General features: G+C 42.0%; 1 long non-coding RNA gene and 1 pseudogene across 2 annotated transcripts; one reads left to right on the top strand and one right to left on the bottom strand.

Annotated features, from left to right (window-relative positions):
- Positions 1 to 677: 677 nt before the first annotated feature.
- On the top strand, positions 678 to 7,034 carry LOC128630223 (uncharacterized). Of its 2 annotated transcripts, XR_008394609.1 has the most exons (5): positions 678 to 1,423; positions 5,579 to 5,781; positions 6,322 to 6,401; positions 6,568 to 6,665; positions 6,958 to 7,034. It is a non-coding gene; the product is annotated as an uncharacterized LOC128630223 (long non-coding RNA). The 2 variants fall into 2 exon arrangements; XR_008394608.1 differs by lacking the exons at positions 678 to 1,423; positions 5,579 to 5,781 and having other exon boundaries at positions 6,235 to 6,401.
- Positions 7,035 to 11,024: 3,990 nt separating this feature from the next.
- Positions 11,025 to 11,640, bottom strand: LOC128628695 (piwi-like protein 1; annotated as a pseudogene).
- Positions 11,641 to 12,164: the final 524 nt, after the last annotated feature.

Here is a 12,164-nt window from a genome sequence, read left to right on the forward strand (position 1 = left end):
CTTTTTACAATAGACATTGTCTCAAAGCAGCTTTATAGAAATATCAACATGGTATACAGATATTAAAGGTGTGAATTTATCCCAACTGAGCAAGCCACTGAGTGGCGACGGTGGCAAGGAAAAACTCCCTAAGATGTTTTAAGAGGAAGAAACCTTGAGAGGAACCCGACTCAGAAGGGAACCCGTCCTCATCTGGGTAACAACAGTTAGTGTGAAAAAGTTCATTATGGATTTATATGAAGTCTGTATGGCATTAGGAGCAGCCGTAGTCCCAGCAGTCTGGAATTAGAGAAGATTTGAGCTCCATCCAGAGGCAGAAAGGATCTGGATCTCTAGTATCTCCATAAGCGCTGGAAGAAGCAGCGTGGCGAGCCCGGCCCCAAACTCCCTCAGAGAATACACAGTGCTCCCTCCATCATGGCCACCGAGCCTCATACACACCAAGACCTCCGCCAGAAACCCACCATTATGGTCCAGTACCCATCGATCCCTGAGGAGAAGTCCGAGCCGTACCTCAAGAAGAAGAGAGGGAGCCTGAAGAAAAACCAAGCCCTCATTCCTAACCCCTACGCGCTACCTGGCTAGTCTAAACCTAGTCAGATATTGGACATACAGCTTCTGAACCAGGAAAATCTAAATCTTGTACTTCCAAATCCACCATCGCATCCACCGGCTCCGGGCACGTGAACAAAAGTGCGAATCTCATTGGGCGGCCGGTTTTTGCTGCTTTTCCGCCACGTGTTTTATGCCCGAGTGTGAAAACTCATTGACAGCGACAGGAGGCGTTAAACAGACCGTTTTGAACCATCCCCGTGTGAACAGGGCTTTAGGTGTTCATTGTGTGCATTGTAGTGCGTTGTTCCTGTCGTGGAAATTAGACAACACTCACAGACTCGTCCTCTGAAGGTAAAAAGGTTTATTACAGAAAGATGGTTAATACAGGATAGAATAAAGCAGGACAGAATAATGAGAGCGCTCTGAAATCCTTGTACTAAACCACTACTATATATATGAAACGCAGAGCATGACATCATTCTGTGTACCGATAAGAAGCAGTTTGAGGCAGTTCAAACAGGCTTTGTTTTAGGATCTTAGATGATGTTTAGATGAGCCTAGAACAGAAGAACATGTTTGTGTCTCTGTAAGCAGATAAACATTCTGATCTCAGTGACATCACATGGCCTTCTGAGTCGTTATCCTCACATGAGAATGAAACAGAACAAGAATAAAACTATTTCAAAGTAAAAATGAATAATTTCCCTCAGAGTGTAATGAACAGAATCTGCTGTTTGTTAATAACTGGAATCTGTTCTGGGAGCGTCCTAGGTTGTTTCGTCCTGATGGCCTGCACCCTAGCAGCCTCGGAGCGGAACTGCTGTCTGACAACATCTCCAAGACGCTACACTCCAAGTGACTGTCTACCGTAAGCACATCATCTACAATAACAATGTTCATCATAAGCAATGTTCAATTAATAGTCCAACACCTGTAGTACATTCTATAGAGACTGTGTCTGTTCCCCGAGCTATACAAATACATAGACAATTTCAGAATGTGTGTTTTAGTAACCTAATTAACCTAAAATTAGATCATACTGAATGCACATCCAGCACCCTTAATCTGAAACTAGGACTATTAAACATTAGATCTCTTGCGTCTAAGGCTCTTATTGTTAACGACATCATTACTGATCAGGAATGTAATTTAATGTGTTTAACGGAAACTTGGATTAAACCAAACGAGTACATAACATTAAATGAAGACCCTCTGAGAACAGCGGTTGTGTCCATCTTAGATTCAGCAGAGGTCAATCAGAACGTAATTGGGCCTACTCATAATGGTGGTCACACTCTTTTGTATTGTATACAAATTATATTTGTAACACTTCCACAGTCTGAAGTTGTCTCCGATCATTCTTATCTCACTCATAATATGTATGGATCATATTTCCACCTCGCCACCGCATAAAACGTACTTTCACATCAGCTACTGCACCGAGCTTCATCAATAACCTCGCACAGACATCAGTTAGATTTGGATCACCGTCTGATCCGATAGAACTCGTTCAGGCGACTGAATCAACGCTCCGCTACATGCTAGATCAGAGGTGCCCAAACTAGGGCCTGTGGGCCAAACTTGGCCCTTCACAGGAAAAGGTTTGGGCACCTGAGCTAGATAGATTAGAAAATGTTGTTGGCATTAAGGGAACGGTCCTCTCCTGGCTCAGGTCTCATCAGACCGATCGTTATCAGTGTTGGATAAGATTTTTGATAGAAATAAGGACAATAAAGGACAATAAAATATGGAGAATGAGAATTTATTGAGAATAAGGGAAAGAACAGAGTCACGCTCTCTTCCTTATAGACAATGTCTCTTAAAAGTTAACTACAGCAGGTAGGGCCTGACCAAAAAGAGGAAGTGCAGCACACAGCACACACACCCAAGAGCATGAACACACTCACACACACACCCAGAGCAATCAGAATAACAACATAATGGCTAATGATTATTTTACTAAATCATACAGTACATATGCTAATACAATGCAGAAAAAGCACACAGGTGATAAATGTCCTCACTCAAATATATTTATTATCTGAGTAATAACCCCGAAGTATAAAGAACTGCAATGGGTATTAACTGCATTACCTTGAGCAAACATCTTCAAATACCACACAATTCTTAGTGCAGCGAGGGAAAAAAAGTATTTGATCCCCTGCTGATTTTGTACGTTTGCCCACTGACAAAGAAATGATCATTCTATAATTTTAATGGTAGTTGTATTTGAACAGTGAGAGACAGAATAACAACAAAAAAATCCAGAAAAACGCATGTCAAAAATGTTATAAATTGATTTGCATTTTAATGAGGGAAATAAGTATTTGACCCCTCTGCAAAACATGACTTAGTATTTGGTTTAAAAACCCTTGTTGGCAATCACAGAGGTCAGACGTTTCTTGTAGTTGGACACCAGGTTTGCACACATCTCAGGAGGGATTTTGTCCCACTCCTCTTTGCAGATCTTCTCCAAGTCATTAAGGTATCGAGGCTGACGTTTGGCAACTCGAACCTTCAGCTCCCTTTGTATGGGATTAAGGTCTGGAGACTGGCTAGGCCACTCCAGGACCTTAATGTGCTTCTTCTTGAGCCACTCCTTTGTTGCCTTGGCCGTGTGTTTTGGGTCATTGTCATGCTGGAATACCCATCTACGACCCATTTTCAATGCCCTGTCTGAGGGAAGGAGGTTCTCACCCAAGATTTGACGGTACATGGCCCCGTCCATCGTCCCTTTGATGTGGTGAAGTTGTCCTGTCCCCTTAGCAGAAAAACACCCCCAAAGCATAATGTTTCCACCTCCATGTTTGATGGTGGGGATGGTGTTCTTGGGGTCATGGGCAGCATTGCTCCTCCTCCAAACATGGCGAGTTGAGTTGATGTCAAAGAGCTCCATTTTGGTCTCATCTGACCACAACACTTTCACCCAGTTGTCCTCTGAATCATTCAGATGTTCACTAGCAAACTTCAGTGGGCATATATATGTGCTTTCTTGAGCAGTGGGACCTTGCGGGCGCTGCAGGATTTCAGTCCTTCACGGCGTAGTGTGTTACCAATTGTTTTCTTGGTGACTATGGTCCCAGCTGCCTTGAGATCATTGACAAGATCCTCCCGTGTAGTTCTGGGCTGATTCCTCACTGTTCTCATGATCATTGCAACTCCACGAGGTGAGATCTTGCATGGAGCCCCAGGCCGAGGGAGATTGACAGTTCTTTTGTGCTTCTTCCATTTGCGAATAATCGCACCAACTGTTGTCACCTTCTCACCAGGCTGCTTGGCAATGGTCTTGTAGCCCATTCCAGACTTGTTAGGTCTACAATCTTGTCCCTGACATCCTTGGAGAGCTCTTTGGTCTTGGCCATGGTGGAGAGTTTGGAATCTGATTGATTGATTGCTTCTGTGGACAGGTGTCTTTTATACAGGTAACAAACTGATATTAGGAGCACTCCCTTTAAGAGTGTGCTCCTAATCTCAGCTCGTTACCTGTATAAAGGACACCTGGGAGCCAGAAATCTTTCTGATAGAGAGGGGGTCAAATACTTATTTCCCTCATTAAAATGCAAATCAATTTATAACATTTTTGACATGCGTTTTTCTGGATTTTTTTGTTGTTATTCTGTCTCTCACTGTTCAAATAAATTTACCATTAAAATTGTAGACTGATCATTTCTTTGTCAGTGGGCAAACATACAAAATCAGCAGGGGATCAAATACTTTTTTCCCCTCACTGTATAATGTGTTGCAAATAGAGCTGCAACAACCAATCGATAATGAAAATCGTTGACTGAGCAACCCTCCTCCCGGAACGGTCATCGACGCCGAAGTCACGTGACCCGAGTGCAGTCTTCAGGCATAGTTCATCCATCTTTTTCTCTTTCTCTGGTGGTCTTTCTGATCGCAGCTTCAGGTTGCGTTCGGTGTGTTTTAAACGCTGACGGCTTGATTTGTCAGGTACGACTTCATCGTGAGTCACAAAGTGCGGCAGTGTGGCCCCCACTCACTACAACGTGGTGTACGACAGCAGTGGCCTCAAACCAGACCACATGCAGAGACTCACCTACAAACTCTGCCACATGTATTACAACTGGCAGGTAAAAGCCACACACACACACACACACACACACACACACACACACACACACACGTTCATACAAGCCCGCTTTCTACACAACCCCAGATCATGCTGATTGATGATGTAAGGATTGAGGATGTGGTCATTTTCTTTAATCGCACGTCTATCATTAGAGAATCCGCATCGTGTGATCAAAAACAGAGAACGCGTGTTAATTTGTTAACCATTAAAACCAGTGCCATTATTGGTTCTTAATGGTATCCACTAGACACAACATGCCACCAAAGCAACAAATTACCAGCAGACCTACAGGGACATTACAGATTCTATGAGGGTTTCTGTTGTGATTGATTTTTGTTTTGTTTTTTTCAGCAGGGAAATTCCTATTTCCATTTTGGGAATAAATCAGAACAAAGTGTAACCAAATAATGAGCTAATAAAATTATTTATATGTAATTTGCATTCAGTCTCTCAATCTGGCAACAATGAGAAGCTGTGTTTTTCTTTGTCTACTTGACTTTTTTACTGACTTTTTTTTTTTTAAGTGTACAATATCTGGAGGAAAATACTAAAATAGTTTTATTCGATTTAAATGTATTAATTATTGACATCATTGCCTACTGGATTTCCTTTTTTATTTTAGTAATAAATATATAAATATTTTAGGAATAAATCATAGCAAACTGTGATTAAATTCATAATGAACTAATTAATGCACAGAAGAAAAAAACGTTTCAAATTGCACTCGATTGTTCAATCTGGCAACAATGACAAGCTTTTATTAGTATTTACATAAACTTCTGGGGGGAAATACTAGAAAATACATGTATTCGATTTAAAGTGGTTAATCATTAATTGCATTGTGGATTCCTTTTTTTGCGCCTTTAACCAACAGTTGAATAATTTAATAATAATATAAAATATTATTTATTTGTTTACTTGTTTGTTCAGTCAATGGTGCAACAAGGTATCTGGACTAGATGACCTATCTGGCCTTTGATTAGGCCTACTGCATCTTCTGATGGAGATGTACAACGAAGTGCGTGAGTTTAAAAGACCTGTGTTCCTGTAGGTGTTGAGAGGATAGTGTGGAGGATACGTTTGGCTCGGATCAGGAGGATCCTTAGGCTCTTGCCAGAGTTTCTGCGCATGTGGTAAGTGCAGGAGTCAACACCTGTTTCAGTGTTTATTTACAGTCACAGCGTTTAACCTCACACTTTCTACCTCGCCAGGCAGATCATGTCCGAGGTCAAGGCACTCAGATCACAGATGCGTTAAAGTAACGTCTGAACTTATTCACTCTTATTCGCTGTCTCTCTCTACACGTTCATTACGCACCAGTTTCACTGACTGTGTTTAGCGTGCAGCCTAGGAGCAGGACAGGGTGATGGCGGAATGGCTAACCCTGGCATAGGGCACGGCCAACAGGCTGCAGCTCCAGACCCGGAGATGCGGATGCACAGTTCATCTAATGATTCGACTCGATCACTTGAGTTTTATTCCAACACATTCCTGTTTTATTTTACTGTGTTTCTATTGGTTTGCAGACAGTGTGTGTTCTGTCCATGGATGACGGTTTGCATGTAAAACAACGTGCGTGAGTTTAAAAGACCTGTGTTCCTGTAGGTGTGGGCGAGACGTAACCATCTGATCAATAGGATCAATATGTTATTCCAGCAGTTGTGTTCCTGTAGGTGTTGGCAGTTCAGGAGCAGAGACGAGCGACTCTGATCGCAATCATCCGTGATCTAAGGTGGCAACTTCAGCGCATAGGGTAAGCGCACACTCGTCAACACCTCTTCAAGTGTTTATTTACAATCACAGCATTTAACCTCACAGTTCCTACCTCGCAGGCAGATCATGTCCGAGGTCAAGGCACTCAGATCACAGATGTGTTCAAGTGACATCTGAACTTATTCACTGTCTCTCTCTCTCTACAGGTTCATTACGCACCGGTTTCACTGATCGCATTTAACGTGCAGCCGAGAAGCTGACGGAAGGTGAGCTGCATGATGGCAGGCTGATCGCCGATCAGAAGGTACTACACTGAAATACTCCACCCCGGTCAGAGTAACTCTTCTGCACTGGAGCTTTGAAGATAGAAGTTGTTTTAGTTAGAGATGGCGTCGTCACCCTCAGGTTCGAGTTTAAAGCAGAAGAAGCGTTACATGAACTTGTCATTAATGTCTCACTGTGACCCGAAAGCTGCTTGTTGGATGTTTACTGTAAGATTAGAAAGTTCAGCTGGTTTATCTCCTCTCAGGTGTGTGTAAAAGAGAACCTGGCTGTGTCCTTGCAGCGTGTGATTTCTATTTCATCTGTGTTTTCAGAAGGAGGTGGAAGATTGAGGAGCTGATTTTTATTTTGTTTTTTTTTTGTTAAATAAAAGGTTTCTTTAAACAACCAACACCTGCCTGACTGTACGAGTTATTTACATGAACCAGTCGCAGGAACGTCTTGCTATTAGGGATGTGAAAGTGATAATATCTTTTTGTACACAGCGTAATAGAACTGAGGCATCAGGAATCCCAAATCTAGTAATGAATGGGCAAGGTTTTAAATCTACTCTGACAATAGTGGACATGACAGTAAAGAAACCAGTCCAAAAACCATGGAGATCAGGGCAGAAGAAAAACATATGGCCAAGATGACAGGGAGAGCCATGGCATTTATCACACTTGTCCTCTACTTCTGGATATATTACAGAAAGTCTCGACTTAGACAAATGGACGCTGTAAAACTTTGAACCGGATGAGTCCAAGACGAGCACAGGAAGTGGTAGACTGTATCCTCCCTATAGCATGTTCCCAACACTTTTCACTTATCTGTACTCCTAACTCCATTTCCCACGCATTCTTAATTTTGGTACTCGCCTCACTACCTAACGCCAGAATAAAATCATAAATCCTAGAAATCATTCCTCTCTGATGTGGATTGAACCCACTCAACCCTGTCAAATGCTTTTTCAGCATCTAAAGAAGTCCCAGTCTCAGCCGAATGCTTTGAATAATTTATAGAGTGTATGGGTATTGAAAAACAACTGATTTCCCTTTATAAAACCGGTTTGCTCTTCAGATATAAGGGATAACGTTCTCTAAACGAGATGCCATTACTTTCGCCAACACCTTTACATCTGCATTAAGCAGAGACAGCAGTCTATAAGAACCGCAGGAGGTTGGATCCTTACCCTCCTTAAGAAGGAGAGCTGTAGTGGCCTGTGTCAGAGCTGGAGGCAAAGACCCACATTCCAAGGATTCGTTGAACACAGATAAAAGCAGTGGAGCTAATTTTCCAATAGATGCTTTAAACAATTCAACTGGAAACCCGTCCGGGCCAGGAGCTTTGTTACGCTGCGTAGTTTTAACTGAATTTCACATTTCTTCAAGAGAGAGTGGGGAGTCCAGATGCATGGCAGTATTCGAATCAATAACAGGGGTACAAAGGTCCTGAAGAAATGCATCCACTTTAGTATCATCTGCATGAAATTCAGATTTATAAGGTGGAGAGTAAAACCATTTAAAAGTAGCATTAATTTCCATGGGATCTGTAGTGACAATATTATAAGTGTGCGTGTGCTGCGACGGGAAATACCGGTTTAAAGCGTGTTGGCGTTAAAGTCTTGCTGAAGGTGTTAAATGTCACAGAGCCACACTCACGAGTGTCATAAACTGGTTAAAAAAATTAATAATGATAATTTCTGTGCCTTTGGTGAAAACTTTCAGAGCGTTTTAAATCTGCACCAGCCTTTTGTAAACGTACATAAAGTATATAATCCGTATATGTAAAATATTTAAATAAATAAAAAGCAGTGCTCGTGTTATTACAGGAGGTGACATTTTGTAGGAAAACGTGAATAGTGAACGCGCCTCGGGGACGTGCACTGTAGGGTTGACAAAAGGCCAAAAACGCTTTAACAAGTTTCAGCTCCAGTTAAAGAAAAGTGCTGATTAAACACTGATTAAAGCTGAGGTTCTGATTCTCACAGGGGCCTCTGTTACTGACTGTTTAATACTGTCTCAGGTCTGAGATTCATTTAATGTTCAGTCGGAGTGAATAAGTTTCACATTTAGTGTAAAATATTCGTGTAATCCACCTGTTTCTAAATTACATTATATAGCACATCTATCATGTGCACACTGAATATTCAAGTCCCAGATGTTTCTAAAACGACACACAACCGTGTGTATATATGTATATTTTATATAAGTGTATATATGTATACAGGAAATCTCACACACACACCTCTACTGCATCCTCCAGGAAACACGTGAAGGAAACATCACCTTTCCCGGCTTCTAATACACTCATTCATCTGCTTTAAATATACTTTTTTCCCCTGCACATCCTCAATTCACAGCACCTGTTAATTCTTTATTTCCTTTTTTCTACATCACTCACTCTCTCTCTTACTCTCTCTCTCTCTACTAAACTAATTATACACAACCTCAGCTCACCCTTAAGATATAACCGTTAAGTAAAATTTTCCTTCAGCCATCAGAACAATGCATTAACTCTGACGTGTTTGATAGCATTTTGCTTCCGTTCTTGCGGTTTTGTAAACATCGAGTATATGGACTCTCCGATCGCAGGCTTGATCTCGTATAGCTCGTATCTTTAACCCTGCAATTACATGGTTTTAAGCTAAATTAAGCTATTTAGATCGTCAACACTGTACAAAACATTCCCAATAAAATCTTGGACAAATTCTGTAACAAATTCATGCGCGTTCTCTGTTTTTGATCACGATGCGGATTCTCTAATGATAGACGTGCGATTAAAGAAAATGACCACATCCTCAATCCTTACATCATCAATCAGCATGATCTGGGGTTGTGTAGAAAGCGGGCTTGTATGAATGTGTGTGTGTGTGGCTTTTACCTGCCAGTTGTAATACATGTGGCAGAGTTTGTAGGTGAGTCTCTGCTTGTGGTCTGGTTTGAGGACACTGCTGTCATACACCACGTTGGAGTGAGTGGGGGCCACACTGCCGAAGCGCACTTTGTGACTCACGATGAAGTCGTACCTGACAAATCAAGCCATCAGCGTTTATAACGCCCCGAACGTAACCTGAAGCTGTGATCAGAAAGACCACCAGAGAAAGAGAAAAAGATCTATGAACTATGCCAGAACACAGCACTCGGGTCACGTGACTTCGGCGTCGATGACTGTTCCGGGAGGAGGGTTGCTCAGTCTGGCGTCGAGGAGAGCGAAGAATCTGGAAGAGATGCGTTTCTTCACCACCAACACGGTCAGTTTGGGCCTGTACACAGAAACACTGATGGCTGAGAGAAAACCCAAAAAGCGTGCGTCAAATCTGTTTCATCAAGATGTGTCGAGTCTCACGCGTAATCTTCACCCATGGCCTTGATGGACTGCGTGAACTGAGGCACTTCGTAGTCGACCACACTCAGCAGCATGCCGTCGCCCACACCACGATGCGTGACGGCAGACATTTGTTGTATTTGAAGTAGGTCTTCAGCGCAGCTGAGGAAAAGAAATCAAAACAAAAAGCCATGTCTTAATGCGCTTCTTAACTGAAGCGACAGTTCTAAAATCGCTCGCTTTTTCTCCCACGTTCCGTCAGACTGCAGTGTGAGTATTTCATCCTGAATGTAAAGTCGGAATTCAAAGAGACTGCAGTGTAACGAGGTCATTTATGAGCATGATGTTCCTCCCAGACTGCATTTCATACCCTGCACACTTTGAAAACCACCTGAGAGAAGGACGGTGCTCTCATGGTTACAGAGCAGTGGCACATAGTATACAGAGCACATAGCATACAGAGCACATAGCATACAGAGCACGGCCCAGACCCTTTATGAGGAGGATGAAGGTGGGGTAGCAGCGAGGAAAACAACGTTCAGAGGATTCAAGACTAAAAAAATTGTGATTCTGTCCTTCAACTGGAAGGAAATGGAAATACAGAGAAGAGTATGTGAGATTAAGAGAACCAGCTCAGGCCTGAGTAAAGAATCCTGAGATGCAGGAAGTAGTGTTAAAAGTCTCTGAAATTTCCCACCACTGAGCTGAAAATCTCGTGTTGGATTCATAATCTTTACTGATCGTTTGTAGTGGTAACAATATGCAGATATACGAGGGATTAAAAAACATCAACAAATAAAGAAACCATGAGCGTGCTGCTATATGCAGAAAGATTATCAGTCAACATCAGGATGGTGTAATGTGACGCACCACGAAGCTAAACAGGTCTTCCTGATGCTTTTTATTCCTTATACCACAGCAATTTGACAACTAAACATTTTATTCATTAAAAGAACGATATTGTACTTTTTCTCTCTCCTAAAGTTACGATGAACCACAAAGGGTAATGCCCTCTCTTCTGAAGACTGGTGGAAAAGTTCAAATCTAAAATCTAGTTCATCAAACACAAGCCTTCTTAAAGCTGTTTACAGAGTCCACACAAGTCATGCTTTAAGTACCTGGACATGCCCGGGTTGAGGCTGGCCACCAGTGCACCGATGGATCTCTTTCCTGCGGCACTGTCGTGGTAGCAGTCGATACCAACATCATCAGGTGCTTCAACTGAAAGAGCAGGAGAAGTCACTAAAACAATGTTTTAATAGAATAACATCAGGGTTAGGAGGTGCCACTGTTGATCAGTTACAAGATCAGATACGCTTTTAAGTGATGATTTTGGTTGTAGTTGAAATCCCAATGCCGGATATATTTCAGTTACTTGAAAAACTCCCAGTGCTTGAAGAACAGAACCGTACCGGGATCTCGACGCTCCACGGCTCTCCTTCCATCTTGCAGTTCACCTGCAAGGAGATCTTTGTGGCTATGGTCATGAGGGTCTGAGGTCTGCTGAGGGTGCGAGCCACCACACACTGGCTTGGAGTGGGACAGTCCACACACAGGTACTTCTTCACACAATCGTATTTATCCTTACGGTTGGCTGACAGGATCACAACCACCTTACACACATGATTTAAAGTGAGTGCTTCAGAACAAGAAGTAATGGTAATCTGTAGACTGAGGCTGTTAATCTGAAATTATCTTATGCCGTATGCTTAGACCCATAAAAGGATATACTGTGACAAAAATCACATAGAAGCAGCTGCACTGCACTGCGCGTGTCACATCACAAAAGGTGAAACGACTTCAACAAAGAAAATCAGACAGCAATATCCTTAAACATTCAATTTAAAAATTAAATAAATAAATAAAAACAGTTTCATTTGACTTATTTACTAGAAGTGTCATGATCCTAGCTTTTATTTTCCTTAATGGAAAGCTTGAGTATCAGCCGATACCCATCCGATATTGTTTTCTTTAAGATCTACAACGCTTGTTATTTTAACTGAAGCACTCGGTTTACCATTAAACTTTCATACAGAAACCCATACATAAAGTATGAATATAATGAATTCAATCCTAGCGAAAGAACAGTCACGTCTCTTTTACATGCATCAGTTATATGATTTGATTTCTGTTATCTCTGATAGCTGATCCACCGTTTTGTTTTGTTTTTTGCAGCTATCAGGTCCTGGATCAGTGCCATCTAGGGATGCACGAT

This window comes from Ictalurus punctatus, unplaced genomic scaffold, assembly GCF_001660625.3.
Source record: "Ictalurus punctatus breed USDA103 unplaced genomic scaffold, Coco_2.0 Super-Scaffold_100046, whole genome shotgun sequence".
NCBI lineage: Eukaryota > Metazoa > Chordata > Actinopteri > Siluriformes > Ictaluridae > Ictalurus > Ictalurus punctatus.